Raw genomic sequence first — 20,005 nt, forward strand, 5'->3', positions numbered from 1 at the left:
CACTGTGTGACCTCTGCTATGTTTCCTCATGGACTAGAGCTGCGTCACATAGGTATGCTGACAATACAATGGATATTGCTATTTTTCTCAGTTATTGCAAATACACATTTGTGAAAGCACAGACTGACTCCAGATTGTTTTGTGATTTAAGTGTGTTTATTTAAGTGCTAAATAGTGGAGGGGGTTGTAAAATGGTCAGGGGTGATGGTGGAGGAATGTCCATGGCAGAGTCCAGTCTATTTGTTTCACAGGTGCATTGTCCAAAGGGGCATAGGAAGTGGAGCTGGGGCAGTTGGTGGATGGACAGTGTGACAAAGTGGGACAGAAGGATGACAATCAGGGTGGTCTCATTTCTTGACGGGGGTCTTGGCATCGTGCTCTGTCTTTGTCCTAGATCTCAGGGACCGCTTGCGGGGTGGTTCTCCATCTGCAGGGGGTGGGGTGCTGGTGTCGAGGTCCTGTGGCGGTGCCTCCTGTCTACTAGCGCCGGCGGTGGGCAGTTCATCGTCCAGGCTAGTGTCAGGGGCCCCTTGTTGTGCCACAGTGTCCCTCCTGGTGTTCACGAGTTCCTTCAGCACCCCTACAATGGTGCCCAGGGTGGTATTGATGGATCCGAGTTCCTCCCTGAACCCCAAATACTGTTCCTCCTGCAGCCGCTGGATCTCCTGAAACATGGACAGTACTGTTGCCATCGTCTCCTGGGAATAGTGGTAGGCTCCCATGATGTTGGAGGACCTCATGGAGAGTGGGTTCCCTAGGCCTGTCCTCCCCCTGTCGCCCAGCAGCCTCCCAGTTCCCCTGTGTTCCTGGGCCTCTGTCCCCTGAACCGTGTGTCCACTGCCAATGCCCCCAGGTCCCTGCTGTTCTTGGGGTGGTGGCTTAGCCTGAGTTCCCTGTAGTGGTGGACACACTGCTGCTTGACGTCTCATGGGGACAGAGGTATAGGTCCGGTGGGTGCTGGTGTTTCCAGAGGGGGGAGGCTCTGTTGTGGCTTTTGCCAGTGTGAGGGGAACTGACTGTCCTGAGGTCCCAGATGGGCCGGGCTGGTCATCTAGATCCAGTTGGACAGAGCTGCTGTCATCAATGTGGGCCTCTTCTGTGGGTGGAGTGGACATGTCTGGAACATCTTGTCCGGTGACATTGGTTAGGGGTCCTGCAGGGGGTTTAAAGGCATAGTTTATCTGTGTGTTCCATGGCGTGCAATGGGTGGGTGACCCTGTACCCCAGTGGTTGCATTCCTGTGTAGGAGCTTGCATGCTTGATGTTTAGGTGTCTGTGTGGGTATGTGCAGTGGACATGCATTTATGATGGGTACCCATGCTTTGTTGTTGCATGCAGGGCCTGGTGTTGGGATGTGTGGTTTGTGATAGTGGGACATCTGTGAGGAGTTGGAGTGATGGGGGGGTGAGTGTGAGGGTATGTGATTGCATGCAAGTAGGGTGGGGGATGAAGTAGTGAAAGCTTTGACTTACCAATTCCTCCAGCTACTCCTGTGAGGCCCTCAGGATGCAGTATAGCCAAGACCTGCTCCCCCCATGTTAGTTGTGGGGGAGGAGGTGGAGGTCCGGCAGTCCTCTGAACCGCGATGTGGTGTCTTGAGACCACGGAACACACCTTCCCCCGTGGGCCATTCCACCTCTTACTGATGTTATCCCGTGTTCTTGGGTGCTGTCCCACTGCGCTGACCCTGTCCACGATTCTGCGCAATAGCTCCATCTTCCTAGCTATGGTGGTGTGCTGCACTTGTGATCTGAATAGCTGTGGCTCTACCCGGATGATTTCATCCACCACGACCCTGAGCTCCTCCTCAGAAAACCTGGGGTGTCTTTGCGGTGAACATGGGGTGGTGTGGGTGATGTCTGAGGTGATGTTTAGGGGTGTGTGGTGTTTTGTGCGTGGATGTGTGTGTGATGGTGTTTTGTGCCTCTGTATGGTGTTGTCATCTTTGCTTTGCTGTCTCTCTGGCCTTCGTCAATATTTTAGGTAGTAAGGGTTTGTGGGTGATGTGGGAGTGGTATGTGTATAAGGTGCGTGTATTTGGAATTGTCCAATGTGGTTGTGTTTTGTAAGAGTGTATTTTGAGCGCGGCGGTGTGTTATCGCAAGTTTATCACTGACATTTGGTGTTACCGCCAATGTTGTAATGAGGGCCATAGTGATTAGGCTCAAATGGAGTTCACGAGAAAATCTCCAAAAACAAATGTAAGATTTCAGTGTGCTCTAAAAAAACATGTTTAGGCTGCTAGTGAAACAAGCTGCTTGAAACACTATCGACAGCTGGTGACTAACATGGAAGATCGGTCAGGCACCCGCAAACAGGCTGGAAACACTGAAAGATAACCTTTGTTTGTGCTCAAAGATGACGATAGTCCCACGCCAATGAGCTGACACCACCATCATCAGTTTTGTGAAGACACGAAAGAGGATCACAATAAACTTAAAAAGCTACTTGCTCACTTTGAAACACAGTTAACGTGTGAAAAATTCAGGATGCGGGTGTGTGAATAAGCATTGTGAAGGTCCAACACTACTATAAAGTATCCTGTTTGAGCACTGACAACACCTCAGCCAGGGTGTGCATTTAGAAATTGTCTTTGTGGAGGTAGCTGTTGACTGACCACAAAAAAAAAAAAAAAAAAAAAAGGACCTTTTAGTTTTTTTTGTGCACAAAGAAATGAAAAAGAAAAAGAACCACAACCTATCTCTGAAGGTAGGACAACCTACTCTGCGCTTGTGCAGAAGAGAGATGGAAACACTCGCTGGAGCAAGGAAGATTAGCTCTCCATCAGACACTAAATGAACATAGCAACAGGTCATGAGCTTCGCAGGTTTCTAAACGTAGATGACCACTGCTGTTGCTTTTGCCATCTCCATTCCTCCCAATGACTCCCTCCCATTTCTGTTAGTCAGCATAAACCTTGGCACTGAAAAAATAAAAAATACCAAGCCAAAGGCACTTTACAGTCAAGTCTGCGAAGATCCACATCCAGAGCCGATCCCAAATAGCCTGGTCTTCCTTGCCAGCACCAAATGTTGCGGCGTTAGTCACACAACCGCAGAACATTTTGATAGCTGCCTGTGGATCTTCCATGGTGTGTACAAGCTTGAACTTTCTGGTGCAGAGCCTGTGGGTGTCTAAAACTGAAAAACTTTATAACAGAGGGCACAAAAACGCATAGACCTCAGGCAGATTATGTTGTGACTTTAAAGACTCATATTGACTAGCAGGCTGTATGTCACCACACTAGACTGAGGAATAATAGTAGGTAAGAGACAAAGAGCCCACACAAACAGTTGTAGACTACAGTTCTAAGAAAGAATATTATTTGTCCACACTATGTTCTATCTTGCGTGTGATGTTTAATTGAAAGACAAGTATTAAATGGAACATTTGTTGTACACACACGGGCAGTAAATATGAACACACACTCAATGCTTAACCCCAGACCAATAGGTTTTTTATATAGAAAAATATTCTTCTCTTAATTTATTTTAGATCCACAAGATTCTGAATTCAAGTAAGTACATAAATTGTAAGGTACTTGGCATAAGCAAATATAGAACTTGGAATGAAAACAGTAAGGTACACAGTTCTGGCAAATATGCAAATAACCTATTTTAAAAGAGGACACTACAAAATTCAACAGTTCCTGTAGGAGGTAAGTAGAAGTTAATTTAGCAGGTAAGTAAAGCACTTACAAGTTCAGTCTCCAGGGCATAGACTGGCGACTGTTCGGGGTTCAAGTCAACCACAAACACCCAGCACCAGCAACACAGGGCCGGTCAAGTGCAGAGGTCAAAGTAGCATAGGCGCTTATGGAAAAAAGGGGTGCTCCGATTCCACTCTGCTAGCAGGTAACTACCTGCGTCCTCTGGGAGCAGACCCGGGGAGTTTTGTAGAGCACTGGGTTGGGGGGTGTCCCAAACAGGCACACAGGGCCAGCCAGGTGCAGTGTGCAAAGTAGGTGTCAGGTTTTGAATAGAAATCAATGGAGGGACCCAGGGGTCACTCTGGTGATGCAGGCAGGGCATGGGGTTCTTCTTGGGCCAGCCACCAACTGGGCTAGGATGAGGGACGCCTGCTGGTCACTCCTGGATCGGTAGTTGGTTCCTCTCGGGCCTGGGGGCTGCAGGGGCAGTGCTTCTTCCAGGCGTTGGGGTCTCTGTTACCAGGAAGTTGCGGTGAGGGAGAGCCTCTGGATTCTCTCTGCAGGCTTCACCGTGGGGATGCAGGGACATTGTCTCAGGGTGGCCACGTCGTTGGAGTCACCTGGGGGTCCACGCTGCAGTGTTGGTTTCTCTGGACACAAGCTGGGGGCGTTGGTGCAGAGTGGTGGGGACTCACGCTTCAGGAGTGAGGTGGGTGTCCCTTTAAAGATGGTTTCTTCCTTGTTGTTTGACAGAGCCCATATCCACTAGAGTTTTTTGGTCCTTTGGGTTGAAGGGCAGTCCCCCGAGTCGGCAGAGGTCGCTGGTCCCGCAGGATGCGTCGCTGTTGCAGGTTCTTTGAGTCTGGACACAGGCAGGTAGGGCTGGGGCCAAGTCAGTTGTTGTCTCCATCTTCTCCCCGGGTGTTTTGAGGTTAGCAGTCCTTTAGGTTTTCAGGAAATCTGAAATCCTGGGTTCAAGGTCGCCCATAAATACTGAGTGTAGGAGGGTGTTAGGGCTGGAGGGCAGTAGACAATGGCTACTGACCTTGAGGATGGCTACACCCTCCTTGTGCCTCTCTTTGGGGAGGGGGGCACATCCCTATCCTTATTGGGTAAATCCTCCAAAACAAGATGGAGGATTTTCCAAGGAGGGGGAGAGGGTCACTACAGCTCTGGTCAACTAAGGGGTGGAACTGGCTGAGGGGGTGACACCTCCTTATTTTTCTCATTATCTCCGCCGGACTTTCCGCCCAGAGTTGGGGCTGTGTCCAGGGGGCGGGCATCTCCACTAGCCAGAGTGCCCTGTGGCAGTGTAACACGAAGCCTGAGCCTTTGTGGCTCACTGCTGGGTGTTACAGTTCCTGCAGGGGGAGGTGTGAAGCACCTCCACCCAGTGCAGGCTTGGTTTCTGGCCTCAGAGAGCACAAAGGCTCTCATGCCAGGAGGTCAGAAACTAGTCCCTCTGTGGCAGGCTGGCACAGACCAGTCAGTCTTGCATTGAAGGATTGGGTAAAATACAGGGGGCATTTCTAAGATGCCCTCGGAGTGCATTTTGTAATAAATCCAGCACTGGCATCAGTGTGGGTTTCTTATTTGGAGAACTTTGATATCAAACTTCACAGTGCTCAGTGTAGCTATTATGGAGCTGTGGAGTTCGTTTTGACAAACCCACAGACCATGTTCTTAATATGGACACACTATATTTACAATGTCTAAGAATGGACTTTGACACTGTAGGGGCATATTGCTCATGCAGCTATGCCCTCACCTGTGGAATAAAGCCCTAAGGCAGGGTGCATTAAGGCCTGCTAGAGGGGTGATTTACGTATGCCAAGGCAGTATTTGGTGTGCATGCCATCCTGAAGGGGATGCCATGTCAACTTTGCCTTTTTATCCCCACCAACACACACCAACTGCAATGGCAGTGTGCCTGTGTTAGGTGAGGGATCCCTTAGGTTGGCACAACACATGCTGCAGCCCTTAGGGACCTTCCCTGGTCACAGGGCCCTTGGTACCACTGGTACCTTTTGCCAATCAATCATTAATCAATCATTAAATTTATAAAGCGCGCTATGTACCCGTTAGGGTTTCAAGGCGCCTAGGGGGGGCTACAGCTGCTATCGGTCGAAGAGCCATGTCTTGAGGAGTCTCCTGAAGGTGAGGAGGTCCTGGGTCTGGCGCAGGGAGGTCGGGAGTGAGTTCCAGGTCTTGGCGGCGAGGTAGGAGAAGGATCTGCCGCCAGAGGTCTTGCATTGAATTCGGGGAGCGATGGCGAGGGAGAGGTTGGCAGAGCGGAGTTGGCGGGAGGGGACGTAGAAGTTGAGTCTGTTGTTCAGGTAGGCGGGTCCGGCGTTGTGTAGTGCTTTGTGCGCGTGGGTGAGGAGTTTAAAGGTGATCCTCTTGTCCACGGGGAGCCAGTGGAGGTCCTTCAGGTGGTGGGAGATGTGGCATCGGCGGGGTATGTCGAGGATCAAGCGGGCGGATGCGTTTTGGATGCGTTGGAGTCGTTTGATGTCTTTTGCTGGGATGCCTGTGTAGAGTGTGTTGCCGTAGTCAAGTCTGCTACTGACGAGGGCCTGGGTCACCGTTTTTCTGGTTTCCGTCGGGATCCACTTGTAGATTCTGCAGAGCATGCAGAGGGTGTTGAAGCAGGAGGAGGAGACTGCGTTGACCGGTTTGGACATGGTGAGAGCGGAGTCGAGGATGAAGCCTAGGTTGCGTGCGTGGTTGGCAGGAGTAGGTGGGGGACCCAGTGCGGTGGGCCACCAGGAGTTGTCCCAGGCTGAGGGAGAGCGACCGAGGATGAGGACTTCCGTCTTATCGGAGTTTAATTTCAGGCGGCTGTTTCTCATCCATTCGGCGATGGATTTCAGTCCCTCGTGGAGGTTGGCTTTGGCGGTGTGTGGATCTTTAGTAAGGGAGAGGATGAGCTGGGTGTTGGCGTAGGAGAGGATGCTGAGGTTATGCTGACGTGCCAGCTGTGCGAGGGGTGCCATGTATACGTTGAACAGCGTTGGGCTTAGCGCAGAGCCTTGGGGGACGCCGCAGATGAGGTTGGTGGCTTCGGAGCGGAAGGGTGAGAGTCGGACTCTCTGGGTTCTGCCGAGAGAAAAGAAGAGACCCAGTTGAGGGCTTTGTCTTGGATTCCGGCTTCGTGGAGACGAGTTAGTAGGGTGCGGAGGCAGACTGTATCGAAGGCGGCGGATAGGTCTAGGAGGATGAGGGCTGAAGTTTCGCTGTTGTCCATTTGCTGTCTGATGTTGTCTGCGGCGGCGAGGAGTGCAGTCTCTGTGCTGTGATTGCGTCTGAATCCGGATTGGGAGGGGTCTAGGGTGGAGTTGTCTTCGAGGTAGTGGGTGAGCTATGCATGGACGATCTTCTTGATGACCTTCGCTGGGAAGGGGAGAAGGGAGATCGGGCGGAGGTTTTTGAGGTCGTTGAGGTCGGCCTTGGGTTTCTTGAGGAGGGCTTGGATATCGGCGTGCTTCCAGCTGTCCGGAAAGGTTGCGGTGTCGAAGGATAGGTTGATGATCTTGCGAAGTTGGGGGGCAATGGTGGAGTCGGCTTTGTTGTAGACGTGGTGTGGGCAGGGGTCTGAGGGGGATCCTGAGTGGATGGAGTTCATGGTCTTTCAGGTTTCGGCGTCATCTACGTGGGGTCCAGGTGGTGAGGCGGTCGGCATGGGAGGAGTTGTCGGGGTGGGGTCTGGCGGAGGTGTGGTGTTGAGGCTGTTGTGGATGGCGGCGATTTTCTGGTAGGAAAAGTTGGAGAGTGCGTCGCAGAGTTTCTGGGATGGTGGGACGTCGTTGACGCTGGCGTTGGAGAGCTCCTTCACGATGCAGAAGAGTTCCTTGCTGTCGTGTGCGTTGTTGTTTAGGCGTTCTGTGAAGTGGGAGCGTTTGGCGAGTCGGATAAGTTGGTGGTATTTGCGGATGGCTTCCTTGTGGGTTGCGAGGCTGTCGGGTGTGCGCTCGAGAAGCCATTTTTTCTTGAGTTTCTGGCAGGTGCGTTTGGAGGTGATCAGTTCGTTTGTGAACCAGGCTGCTTTTTTCTTTTCTTGGTTGACGGTGGGCCTCTTGAGTGGTGCGAGGGTGTTGGCGCAGTTGAGGATCCACTGTTGGAGGTTGATGGCGGCGGAGTCCGGGTCGGACGGTGGGTTCTTGGCGAGGGTGCTGGTTAGTTGGTCTTCGGTGACTTTTCCCCAGCGGCGGTGTGCCGGTAGTGGGGTGCGGTGGTGTTCGGTGTTTTTCTTGAATGTGAAGTGGACGCAGTGGTGGTCGGTCCAGTGGAGTTCAGAGGTGTGGCTGAATGAGATGTGGTTGCTTGCAGTGAAGAGTGGGTCTAGGGTGTGACCGGCGATGTGGGTGGGTGTGCTGACCAGTTGTCTGAGTCCGAGGTTGGTGGTAAGTGATGCAGTGTTGGCGTTGTTGTTGTTCTCCAGGTGGAAGTTGAGATCTCCCAGGAGGATGTAGTCCGTTGAGGCGAGGGCGTAGGTGCTTGCGAGGTCGGAAATGGTGTCACTGAAGGGGGCTCTTGGTCCTGGAGGTCGGTACCAGGGACTTATCTGTGTGCGAGGGGTGTCCCAATTGTGGAAATAATGGTACATTTTAACTGAAAGAACACTGGTGGTGGGGCCTGGTTAGCAGGATCTCAACACACTTCAGTACTCAGTAGAGTAAGCATCAATAGCAGGAAAAAAGTGTTTGGGGTAGGTGGGGGTTGTGGACTGCAAAAAGGAGGCATTTTCCTACAGAGGGTGTGTAAGCTTGTTGAGGAGACAGCGTTAATTTTTTGTGTTATTGATAGAGAAGCCAAGGGTAAAGGTCAGGTTACGCAATTGGTTAATGTGGGCGGGGGCATTAACATGAGTGTGGGGGCCACCAGGAGTCGTTCCAGGCAGAATGGGGTGTAGGCAATCACAAGCATTTCTTGTCTGAGTTCAGCTTGAGGCAGCTGACGTCCATCCAAGGGCAGACTGCTCTCCTCCCATTGGGAAAATGCATCTTGGCTTGAGCAGAGTCGTCCGACATGGAGAGGATCAGTTGGGTGTCATTGTCGTAGGAGACTATCTTTACGTCGTGTTTGATGATCTTAGTGAGCGAGCCATGTAGAGGTTAAAAAGCTTCTGGCAGTGTGTGGATCCTTGGGCCACTCTGCAGCAAGTGTCTAAGTTCTGATGTGAATGGTGGTAGTCTGACCCTCTGTGTTCTTCTGGTGAGGAAGGACCAGATCCAGCTCAGGGCTTTGTCTCAGATGCCGGCGTCGAGCAGCCTGTCACAGAGGCTGAAGTGGGAGACTGTCTAAAATGCAGTAGAGAGGTCTAGAAGGTTGAGTGCGGCAGTACCTACGCTGTGCAGTATGATGCGTATGTTGTTGGTGGTGGCTAAAAGTGCAGTTTCGGTGCTGTGATTGCTTCCAGATCGGAAATGGGAAAGTTCGAGGATACGGTGTCTCTCGAGGAACTCTATGAGTTCCTAGTGGATGGCTTTTTCCGTTACCTTGGCTGGGAAAGTGAGCAGAGACATGGGTCAGTAATTCTTCAGCTCCCTATGGTCGGCTTTGGGTTTCTTGAGAAGCGGGCGGATTTTTGCGTGTTTACAGTCTGAGGGGAATGTGGCAGTCTTAAACGATAGGTTGATGGTTCAGCAAAGCTCTGGTGAAATGATGGGAATGACAAGCTTGAGGATGTGATGAGGGCATGGATCGGAGGGTGCTCCCAAGTGGATGGAGTTCATTATTCTTTGGGTGTCCTCTACAGTAATGGTGGTTCAGCAGTTCATATCTGGTGCGGGAGCCAGGTCCATGGTGCTGAGCGGTGAAGGCGGGCTCTGTATGCTGAAGCCTTTGTAGATGTCCCAGATCTTACAGTGAAAGAAGGTGGGGAAGATCGTTGCGGAGGTCTTGGGAGGGAGGGATGGATGAGGTTTCTGCCCTGCGGTTCGTGAACTCTTTGACAAGGATGAAGAGCTCTTTGATATTGCGAGTGCTGGTGTTGAGGCATGCTTGAAATGCAGCTTTTTGGGTGGCTCGTATGTTATGGTGGTACATTGTGTCAGTATTTTTGTAGGCAGTGCGGTTTGGTGGATTTGCGGAGGCTCCATTTGCATTACAATCGTCTGCAGGCGCGCTTGGATTGATGTAGGTCTTGCGTAAACCACTTGGGAGCTTTGCTATGTAGATTCCATGCCAATTTCCTTAGGGGGGCTACATTGGCTGCACATTCAGAGTCATCGCTTTAGTTTGCCTGCGGATTCATTGGAGTGGTTGACAGCGTTTGGTGATCTGTGCTTCTGTGACTATACCCCAATGTTTGGGGGTTAGGGAATGTGGTGGCGTGCAGTGTTTGAGTAGGTTAAGTAGATGCACTTGGTCAAGCCAACAGTGTTTGGAGGTGTGGATGAAGGTGAGGTTGTCCCCTGCTGAGAGAATGGCGTAGAGGATGTGAAGGGGTTTGTGGGTAGGGACGATGACTAGTTGTTTGACGCCGAGAATTGTGGGGTCGTACAGGATGTTTGATGTATTGGGGGTCATTGAGGGTATCAAGCTGTAAATCGAGATCACAGAGTGGGATGTAACAGGAGGAAGTGAGTGCTTGGAGAGGCAATGAGGTTGACAATGTCTTGTAAAGACTGGGGTTGAGGTGCAGGTGGCCTGTAGATGAGGGTGCCACGTAGGAAGGTGTTTCGGTTGGTCAGGATGTGGAAATGTAGATGCTCATGCGTTGACAGAATGTGACTAGATGATGAAAGGCGGAGGTTGTTCTAGTAGATTATGGCAATGACACCTCCAGGAAGGTTGGCTCTGTCCTTGTGTATGATTTTGTAGTTGTGCGTAATGGCCGTGGCAATGTCCATGGTAGCTGCAGGGGTGATCCAACTCATAGCGAGATGGTGACGTCCAGAGCTGTTGAGTCGAGGTCTCAGACTTGTAGTGCATGCTTGATGAGGGAGCATGTGTTAAGGAGCAGTGAGGAATCATGGGGTGGTACTTGGGAGTATGCTGGAGCAGGCGCAGCAAGAAAATGATCCATGTTTGTACATGTGGTCAGCTTGGTGGCATGCTGATGATCTTATGGGGTTGAGGGCACGTAGAGTGCTTGCGTTAAACCAGCAGAAGGGGTGAGAACCAGGGTCCCTGGTGCTGGGTGGCGTCCATGCACAAACAGGCTTCCCTGTGGCGCACTAGCGTGGCGGCCGTCGTTAAGGAAGAGAGGTATGGAGGCGGTGGTCCAGCAATAAGGAGGTGGGAGAAACGCTTTGCATGGGGCGGGTGGGGATGCTGGGACACCAGCAGTGCAGGGTAAACACAAGAGGGAGAAAAAGAGAAAAGGACAGAAAAGCAGCAAGTGAAAGGGAAAAAATGGTCCAATTATTTTGCCCAGTGGTGCCTCTGAAATGGGGGAGACTTAAAAAAGAGGCTTTGAAAAAAGTGCAAATAGGACAGGAAGTGCAGTGACTAGTTGCAGACTCGCTAAGGGGGATTATGCATCCATGTGTGGGAAGAATAGCCAGCCCATTTAGATGTGCCAGCTGCACCATTTCATCCTGCCAAGGGTGGGCCATCAGGATATTTATGATCCAGTCAAACCTGAGCTTCCTTGGCGTGTGCCTGTCTGGAGGGAATGCACAAGAGATGATGCGTCACCCACCCAAACATGTAGACATGCCAGTAGGCAGTAAATATTTAAGAAAATAAAACGGCAAATTTATTAATGTGACATTTTCAGCCACACAAATTAATGTTAGACTTGACCATAAGTTGTGATTTTGAATTGCGAGTCCATAGACATCAAAGTCCAAATTTTGTTTTTTTCAATTCGAAATTAGACAGGCTGCTTCAAGGTAACCCTGATGTTAGCTTAAGTGAAAGTTAGGCCTTGCGGTGGTGAAAGACAAGTGTAATAGTTTTTGTATTACCACAACAGGTTAAAATTAAAAATACACGTCCAACTTGCCCCTGCCCTTTGATCTGTCCCAGGCCCACTAACGGGGTTACATATGTTTTAAAAATAAAGGTTTGAACCTGGAAAGATTTAACTTGACAGATCAAAATGGAAGTTTAGAACTGCACACACAGACTCTGGAATGACAAGCAAGTTATGTTGACGTACTACTTAATTGGGATGCACAATCATTACTGTGGGCGCACTAGTAGCCTTTAATTTACAAATCCAGGGCATAGGTAAGTACAATTTATTAGGGACTCATAAGTAAATGAAATATGCCAACTGTGTTAAGCATACATCACCATATTTTAAGGCAAGAGCGCATGCACTTCAGCACTGGTTAGTAGTGGTAAAGTGCTCAGAGGCCCGACAACAAGAAAAAGTCTGAGAAAGAGAAGGAAGGCCAACATTTGGGGGTGAACCTTAAGAGAAGGACATTTGACAATAAGCAAAACGCAAAATACATACAGATATTGTATTTGATTCTCATTTTTGAACCACTGTAACAATATGTCCTGCAGAAAAAAATATAAACTGAGCAGATAGGATAGATGCTCGTACAAAATACCAGTAGACTGGACTAACCAATTAACTGAAAGAAGAAATTGACTGCCCATACACAATTAAGTTCAGCTGCTAACTGTATATCAACTATATTAACAGGGGAGCTATACTATATGTGAGTTATACTAAGTATGATGATGTACCTCAACTAACCAGTACCTCACCTACTTATCTCAAATGTCCGTAATACAAATGAAGGTCACTCTTCTTTCCATGAAAGAAACAGTAATGGGGCAGATGTCAGACAATACAAGTTCGTATAGATCCTCTGAAAAATGGCCATTTAATTTTGGAATCCTTGAGAAACACTGCACTGGTCGCCACCATACCCTACACCACTCTACTCTGTACTAATACATTCTGCACCAATACACTCTATTCCACTGTATTCTATGACACTGCTCTGTCCCATGCCACTGTACTCTACGCCAGTGCACTCTAAACAACTGCACTGTATGCCGCTGCCCTTTACTCTGCACCACTGTACTCTATGCCACTGTTCTCTGTGCCACTCCACTGACACTCCAAAACTGCACTCTATCAATCAATCATTAGATTTATAAAGTGCGCTATGTACCCGTTAGGGTTTCGAGGCGCTGGGGAGGGGGCAGCTGCTATCGTTCGAAGAGCCATGTCTTGAGGAGTCTGCTGAAGGTGAGGAGGTCCTGGGTCTGGCGTAGTGAGGTCGGGAGTGAGTTCCAGGTCTTGGCGGCGAGGTAGGAGAAGGATCTGCCGCCAGAGGTCTTGCGCTGGATTCGGGGGACGATGGCGAGGGCAAGGTTGGCAGAGCGGAGTTGGCGTGAGGGAACGTAGAAGTTGAGTCTGGTGTTCAGGTAGGTGGGTCCAGTGTCGTGTAGTGCCTTGTGTGCGTGGGTGAGGAGTTTAAAGGTGATCCTCTTGTCCACGGGGAGCCAGTGGAGGTGCTTCAGGTGGTGGGAGATGTGACATTGGCGGGGTATGTCGAGGATCAGGCGGGCGAATGCGTTCTGGATGCGTTGGAGTCGTTGGATGTCTTTAGTTGGGATGCCTGTGTAGAGTGCGTTGCCGTAGTCGAGTCTGCTACTGACGAGGGCTTGGGTCACCGTCTTTCTGGTTTCTGTTGGAATCCACTTGAAGATTCTGCGGAGCATGCGGAGGGTGTTGAAACAGGAGGAGGAGACTGCGTTGACCTGTTTGGACATGGTGAGAGCGGAGTCGAGGTTTCGTGCGTGGCTGGCTGGGGTGGGTGGGGGACCCAGGGCGGTGGGCCACCAAGAGTCGTTCCAGGCTGAGGGAGAGCGACCGAGGATGAGGACTTCCGTCTTGTCGGAGTTTAGTTTCAGGCGGCTGTTGCTCATCCACTCGGCGATGGATTTCAGTCCCTCGTGGAGGTTGGCTTTGGCGATGTGAGGATCTTTGGTCAGGGAGAGGACGAGCTAGGTGTCGTCAGCGTAGGAGAGGATGCTGAGGTTGTGCTAACAGGCCAGTTGTGCGAGGGGGGCCATGTAGACATTGAACAGCGTTGGGCTTAGCGAGGAGCCTTGGGGGACGCCGCAGATGAGGTTGGTGGCTTCCGAGCGGAAGGATGAGAGTCGGACTCTCTGTGTTCTGCCGGAGAGAAACGAGGAGATCCAGTTGAGGGCTTTGTCTTGGATACCGGCTTCGTGGAGGCGATTTAGTAGGGTGCGGTGGCATACCGTGTCGAAGGCAGCGGAGAGGTCTAGGAGGATGAGGGCTGAAGTTTCGCCGTTGTCCATTTGTTGTCTGATGTCATCTGTGGCGGCGAGGAGTGCAGTCTCTGTGCTGTGGTTGCGTCTGAAGCCGGATTGGGAGGGGTATAGGATGGAGTTGTCTTCGAGGTAGTGGGTGAGCTGGGCGTTGACGATCTTCTCGATGACCTTCGCTGGGAAGGGGAGGAGGGAGATCGGGTGGAAGTTTTTGAGATCGTTGAGGTCAGCCTTAGGTTTCTTGAGGAGGGGTTGGATTTCTGCGTGCTTCCAGCTGTCCGGGAAGGTAGCGGTGTTGAAGGAAAGGTTGATGATCTTGCGGAGTTGGGGGGCGATGGTGACGTCGGCTTTGTTGAAGACGTGATGTGGGCAGGGGTCAGAGGGAGATCCTGATTGAATGGAGTTCATGGTCTTAAGGGTTTCAGCGACGTCTACGTGGGTCCAGGTGGTGAGGCGGTCGGCGTGGGAGGAGTTGTTGGGGGTGGGGTCAGGGGGAGGTGAGGTGTTGAAGCTGTCGCGGATAGCTGCGATTTTCTGGTAGAAGAAGGTGGAGAGATTGTCGCAGAGTTTCTGGGATGGTGGGACGTCGTTGACGTTGGGGTTGGAGAGCTCTTTCACAATGCAGAAAAGTTCCTTGCAGTCGTGTGCGTTGTTGTTAAGGCGTTCTGTGAAGTGGGAGCGCTTGGCGAGTCGGATCAGTTGGTGGTGTTCACGGTTGGCTTCCTTGAGGGTTGCAAGGTTGTCAGGTGTGCGCTCGAGGATCCATTTTTTCTTGAGTTTCTGGCATTTGCGTTTGGAGGTGATCAGTTCGTCTGTGAACCAGGCTGTTTTTTTCTTTTCTTGGTTGACGGTGGGCCTCTTGAGTGGTGCTAGGATGTTGGCGCAGTTGAGGATCCATTGTTGGAGGTTGATGGCGGCGGAGTCCGGGTCGGTGGGGTCGGGTGGTGGGTTTTTGGCGAGGGTGCTGGTTAGTTGTTCTTCTATGGTGACTTTTCCCCAGCGGCGGTGAGGCGGTAGTGGGGTGCGGTGGTGTTCGGTGTTTTTCTTGAAGGTGAAATGGACGCAGTGGTGGTCGGTCCAGTGGAGTTCGGAGGTGTGGCTGAAAGAGATGTGGTTGCTTGCAGAGAAGAGTGGGTCAAGGGTGTGACCGGCGATGTGGGTGGGTGTGTTGACCAGTTGTCTGAGTTTGGAGAGGTTGGTGGTCAGAGATGCGGTGTTGGCGTCATTGTTGTTCTCCAGGTGGAAATTGAGGTCTCCCAGGAGGATGTAGTCTGTTGAGGCGTGGGTGCTTGCGAGGTCGGAGATGGTGTCTCTGAAGGGGGCTCTTGGTCCTGGAGGACAGTATATGAGGGTTCCTCTGAGGGTAGTGTTGGGGTCCGTGTGGATCTGGAAATGAAGGTGTTTGGCTGTCTTGAGGGTGTCTTCCGTGTGGGTGTGGATCTTGAGGGTGGATTTGTGGGCGATGGCTATCCCTCCACCGATTCCGTTGGTGCGGTCTCTTCTGGTGCTCTTGTAACCGTCAGGGATGGCGATGGCGATGTCTGGGGCCGAGGAGTCGTTCAACCAGGTTTCGGTTAGGAAGACTACGTCTGGGGCGGTGGTGTCGAGCAGGTCCCAGAGCTGGATGGCGTGCTTTCGTGCGGAGCGTGTGTTGAGGAGGTTGCAGTTCAGGTGGTTGGTGTTGGTTGTTGTAGGCTTCGTTGTTCTGTTGCAGGTGAACTTGCAGGTGCGGCAGGAGAAGGGTCCTTTGGTGTGCTTCGGGGTGGCCTGGAAGCAGGCTGTGGATGGGCCAGGGTTGAGGGCGAGGAGTTCGCTGGCTGAGTAGCGAAGGCTGGGGATGCGGGGGCGTGAGGCGCAGCGCCAGCCATTAAGAAGGGAGTGGGGAGGGAGGAGCAGCTGGGAGGTGGGAGGGAGCGGCGAATGGGGGCGTGAGGGGGGCGGGCCGCAGGGAGGCAGCGGCAAGGGGGAGCGCCCAAGGGGCAAAAAAAAACAGGGGAAAAAGCAAGGCACAAACAGTAAGGATAAGTTCAAAAACAGTCACAAAATACAATTCTGGCACAAATTACAATCGGGGTACAGCAATCAGAAGGGGCACAACGGGGGCAGAAGCGCAAGGAGGCAAGGCGCTGAAAAAAAAAAAAAATACACTTACAGGACGGCGAAAAGCGGCACATGGGTCAAGTGAAGCTTAAACAGAGCCCACTAGACACCAGGGATGAGGCGCAGGAGGACTCCTGCGGGTGGAGGAGGGCCTCGAACACGCTAGCAGCAGCGTGGGTGGGGGTCAGGGGCACGAGACAGCAGGGTGGTGCTGCGGACGTGGGGGGTGAGCTCTAGACCTAAAGCAGGTCAGAGGTGGCTCACTCGCGACGCGCAGCGCCAGCCATTAAGAAGGGAGGGGGGGGAGAAGCAGCGAATGGGGGCGGGGCCGCAAGGAGGCAGCGGCAAGGGTAGATCGGCAAGGGGGAGCACCCAAGGGGCGAAAAAACCAGGGATAAAAGCAAGGCACAAACAGTTAGGAAAAGTTCAAACACAGTCACAAACTACAATTCTGGCACAAATTACAATCGGGGTACAGCAATCAGAAGGGGCACAACAGGGGCAGAAGCGCAAGGAGGCAAGGCGCTGAAAAAAGGAAAAAACACTTACAGGACGGCGAAAAGCGGCACACGGGTCAAGTGAAGCTTAAACAGAGCCCACTAGACACCAGGGATGAGGCGCAGGAGGATGCCTGCGGATGGAGGAGGGCCTCGAACACGCTAGCAGCAGCGTGGGCGGGGGTCAGGGGCACGAGACAGCAGGGTGGTGCTGCGGACGTGGGGGGTGAGCTCGAGACCTAAAGCAGGTCAGAGGTCTACACCACACTATTCTTTACTACTGCACCCTATGCCACTGCACTCTAGGCACTATACTCTGCACTGCACCACTCTACACCACTGCACTCTGCAACAAGTCTACTCTGCACTCTATGACACTGCACCACTCTGCATTACTGCACTCTCTGCCACTCTATTGTATGCCACTCTATGCTACTCTACCACATGCCACTGCACTCTAAACTACACTGTACACCACTACCTTCTACTCTGCAACATTGCACTCTCCGCCACTGTACAGCAATTTACTCTGTACTACTGCATTCTACGCTACTGCACTCTATGCCACTCTACATCAATCCACTCTACGCAACTGCACTCTACAGCACTATAATCAACTCTGCACTGCACCACTCAACACTACGCCACTGCACTCTCTGCCACACAAGTCTACTCTGCACTCTATGCCACTGCACCACTCTACATTACTGCACTCTGCCACTCTATTGTATGCCACTCTACTTTGTCCCATGCCACTGCACTCTACGCAAATGCACTCTAAACAACTGCACAGTACCTCACTGTACTCTAAATGAACTTCACGCCACTATGCCACTAACTTATAGCCATGCTAAACAGCAGCCACTCTGGTCAAAACACATTGGCAAAGCCAATAACTTGCGTAGACAAGACCTATTGGCTTTGCCAATGCCTGTTAGTACTATGAGGTAGGATGTCCCTGAAAGAACTGTGAATGTGTAAGTCCTTGTTTTAAACATGCAACTGATGCCTCGTTGGGGGTAGTAAACGTTATATAAATACAATTACATCATAATATAGGCTGCTACAAAGTGTGCAAATACATCCCAGTTAAAGTTTAAAAAAAGTGTTTTTCAAATACAGATTTGATTAATATATAGTTTATACCTAGAACTAACATTATTTATAACAGTCTAATAAAACCACACACTCCACAGCTCACCTTGGAACACCATTACAGTATCTCTGCCATTTATTTAGTGCTCACAAAATGCCTGCAGCGTCCCGAGCTGCTTCTAACGGCCCAATGAGGTGCCGTGACGCAGCTCGGGAACAGGTAACTAGTAGAAGGGCAGTGACACAAAAGAAACTCAGTAAAAGAGGAAAGCCGAGATTATGTAGTAAAAGAGGAAAGCCGAGATTATATATATAGAATATATAATCGGCACGAGTACTGACCTTAGAGAAGGGGTAGCGCCGAACGCGGTACTGTTGCTCCAACCGCAATCCGTTGTGCCCCTGGCAATGCCAACCGTTAAAATGAAAAACGCGCATGCGCGTCATCCTCAATTAAAATTCACACTAAAAATTCAAAGCGCGCATGCGCTCCAGAAGTGCCCGTGGAGGGGAGCAGTCCCAGACGGCGAAATTGACAAATTCGCCGGTGCGCATGCGCACAGTTGTGCGCATGCGCACATAACACAGCCGACCCGATTCGGACGGGGTGCGGCTAAAGATAGAACACCGGCCACGCAGTGGACGCGCGCAGCGGGCACGCCGCTGACGTGCCAAAGTCAAGCCCGTCTGCACCCATCCGTGCCCGGGAGAACCCAGAGCCCAGAAATGCTGCCCTCCCTCCTTTAAAAGGTTGGTTTATTCCTCTTCACAACTGCTAGCCTACAGAAATACCTCTGACTGCTTAGCACCCCTAACTGTTACGTCAAATTCAGTTATCCGCCTCTGCCACAGCTGCCCCTGGACTCCTTCAACCACCCTGCCATTTAAGAGCACTCCCTATCACCTAGGCAAAATGTTCTTGCTAAACTGTCACTCTTTGCCTGCACACTGCATGCATATCTCCACTTTTTTAGAAGACCACCAACCTGATATCCAATTTCTAACTGAAACATGAAGGAAGATTCTTCCTTTGAAACTCTCAATGCCCTCCCCTCTAACTACTTGATAGCCCACCTAGATAGATCTCACACCAAAGGTGGAGGCATCACCATTATTTATAAAAAAACATCAAATGCGTTACCTCCACTCTCGTCATTCCTGGATGTGAGAGCATGGCCTTTTCGCTATATTTGTCGGCCACATTTACCTTTTCTGGGATCGTAATCTACAGTCCCCCTTGCCCATATAGAAGCTTTCTAGATGCCTTACCTGATTCAGTGGCAAATCTTATCTGCAAAACTCTGAATTTAACTATACTCAAAGATTTCAATATTCATATTGATAACACAGATTGCCCCTCTGCTAAATCATTACTAGCTTCATTGGCAGCATTAGATCGTATTCAGTACACCACTGGACCCACTCACTACAAAGGTCACACGATTTACCTCATCTTTAGCAATCTATCTGATTTTTCTATTTCCACTTCTCTGTCTCTTACCTGGACAGACCACTTTCTTCTATCATTTATACCTGTATACAATACTCTTTCGGGTCTTCAAACTACTACAAAAATCACAGGTCGTCAATGGCTTAAACTCGTGACCGAAGAATGGCGTAAAACACTTCGCTCTTCATCCTTAAACTACAATGACTCTTACCCCACCAATGTAGAGTCCTTCAATAATTGGATTTCCACCTCTCTAGATTCCATTTTGCCTATCAAGACGAGATCAATGAAACCTATGCACAAGGTCAATCCTTGGTTCTCTCCCCTACTGCTAGAAGAAAAAAAGAATTGTAAGAAGTTGGAAAGAATTTGGAGGAAAAACTACAGTGCTTCCTCCAAGGAAACCTACAGACAATCCATCAGGAGCTATCGTCATAACATTAAGTTATCTCAATCCTCATACTATAGTACCAAAATAGAGCAATCAGTAAATTCCCAGAAAAAGATTTTCCAGATTTTCAAAGAACTTACCCTTGTACCCTCCGGCGATTCACCTTTAGAGGCCTCAATCGAACATAGTAACAAGCTAGCAGTCTATTTTCAGGAAAAAATCATCAATATATACTCTTCTTTTCCTACTACCTCCAATCAAGAATCCAAGAATGATCAAGGTGCTAACACTCAACAGGCAGGGATTTCATTTGCCGTTTTTCAGCCCCTAACTGATACATTGGTTACAAACCTTCTTATCAACATTAAGTCAGGATCACCTCTTGTTCCCGCCCCCCGGCCATTTTGGCACTGGTTTCTGACACCATTGTTCTGTCACTGACTAGGATTTTAAATCACTACTTATCCACAGGATCTCTGCCACAATCTTTTAAGCATGCTATTATTAAACCACTTCTAAAAAAAACTAAACTTGATCTTATTTTATTCAGCAACTATAGGCCCATTTCTCTTCTTCCCATCTTAGCAAAGATTCTGGAAAAGCATGTC

General features: G+C 50.4%; 1 long non-coding RNA gene across 2 annotated transcripts in view; it reads right to left on the bottom strand.

Moving 5' to 3' along the window:
* LOC138287404 (uncharacterized) overlaps nt 1-17,972 on the bottom strand; it is a 63,017-nt gene extending 45,045 nt beyond the window's left edge. The window contains exon 1 of one of the 2 annotated variants that reach the window (XR_011202211.1): nt 17,899-17,972. This is a non-coding gene — a long non-coding RNA (uncharacterized lncRNA). The remainder of the gene's footprint in view (nt 1-17,898) is intronic. The other variant, XR_011202210.1, reaches the window with a different exon arrangement.
* Between the last annotated feature and the right edge of the window lie 2,033 nt (nt 17,973-20,005).

This window comes from Pleurodeles waltl, chromosome 4_1 (genome assembly GCF_031143425.1).
Source record: "Pleurodeles waltl isolate 20211129_DDA chromosome 4_1, aPleWal1.hap1.20221129, whole genome shotgun sequence".
Taxonomy (NCBI): Eukaryota; Metazoa; Chordata; class Amphibia; order Caudata; family Salamandridae; genus Pleurodeles; species Pleurodeles waltl.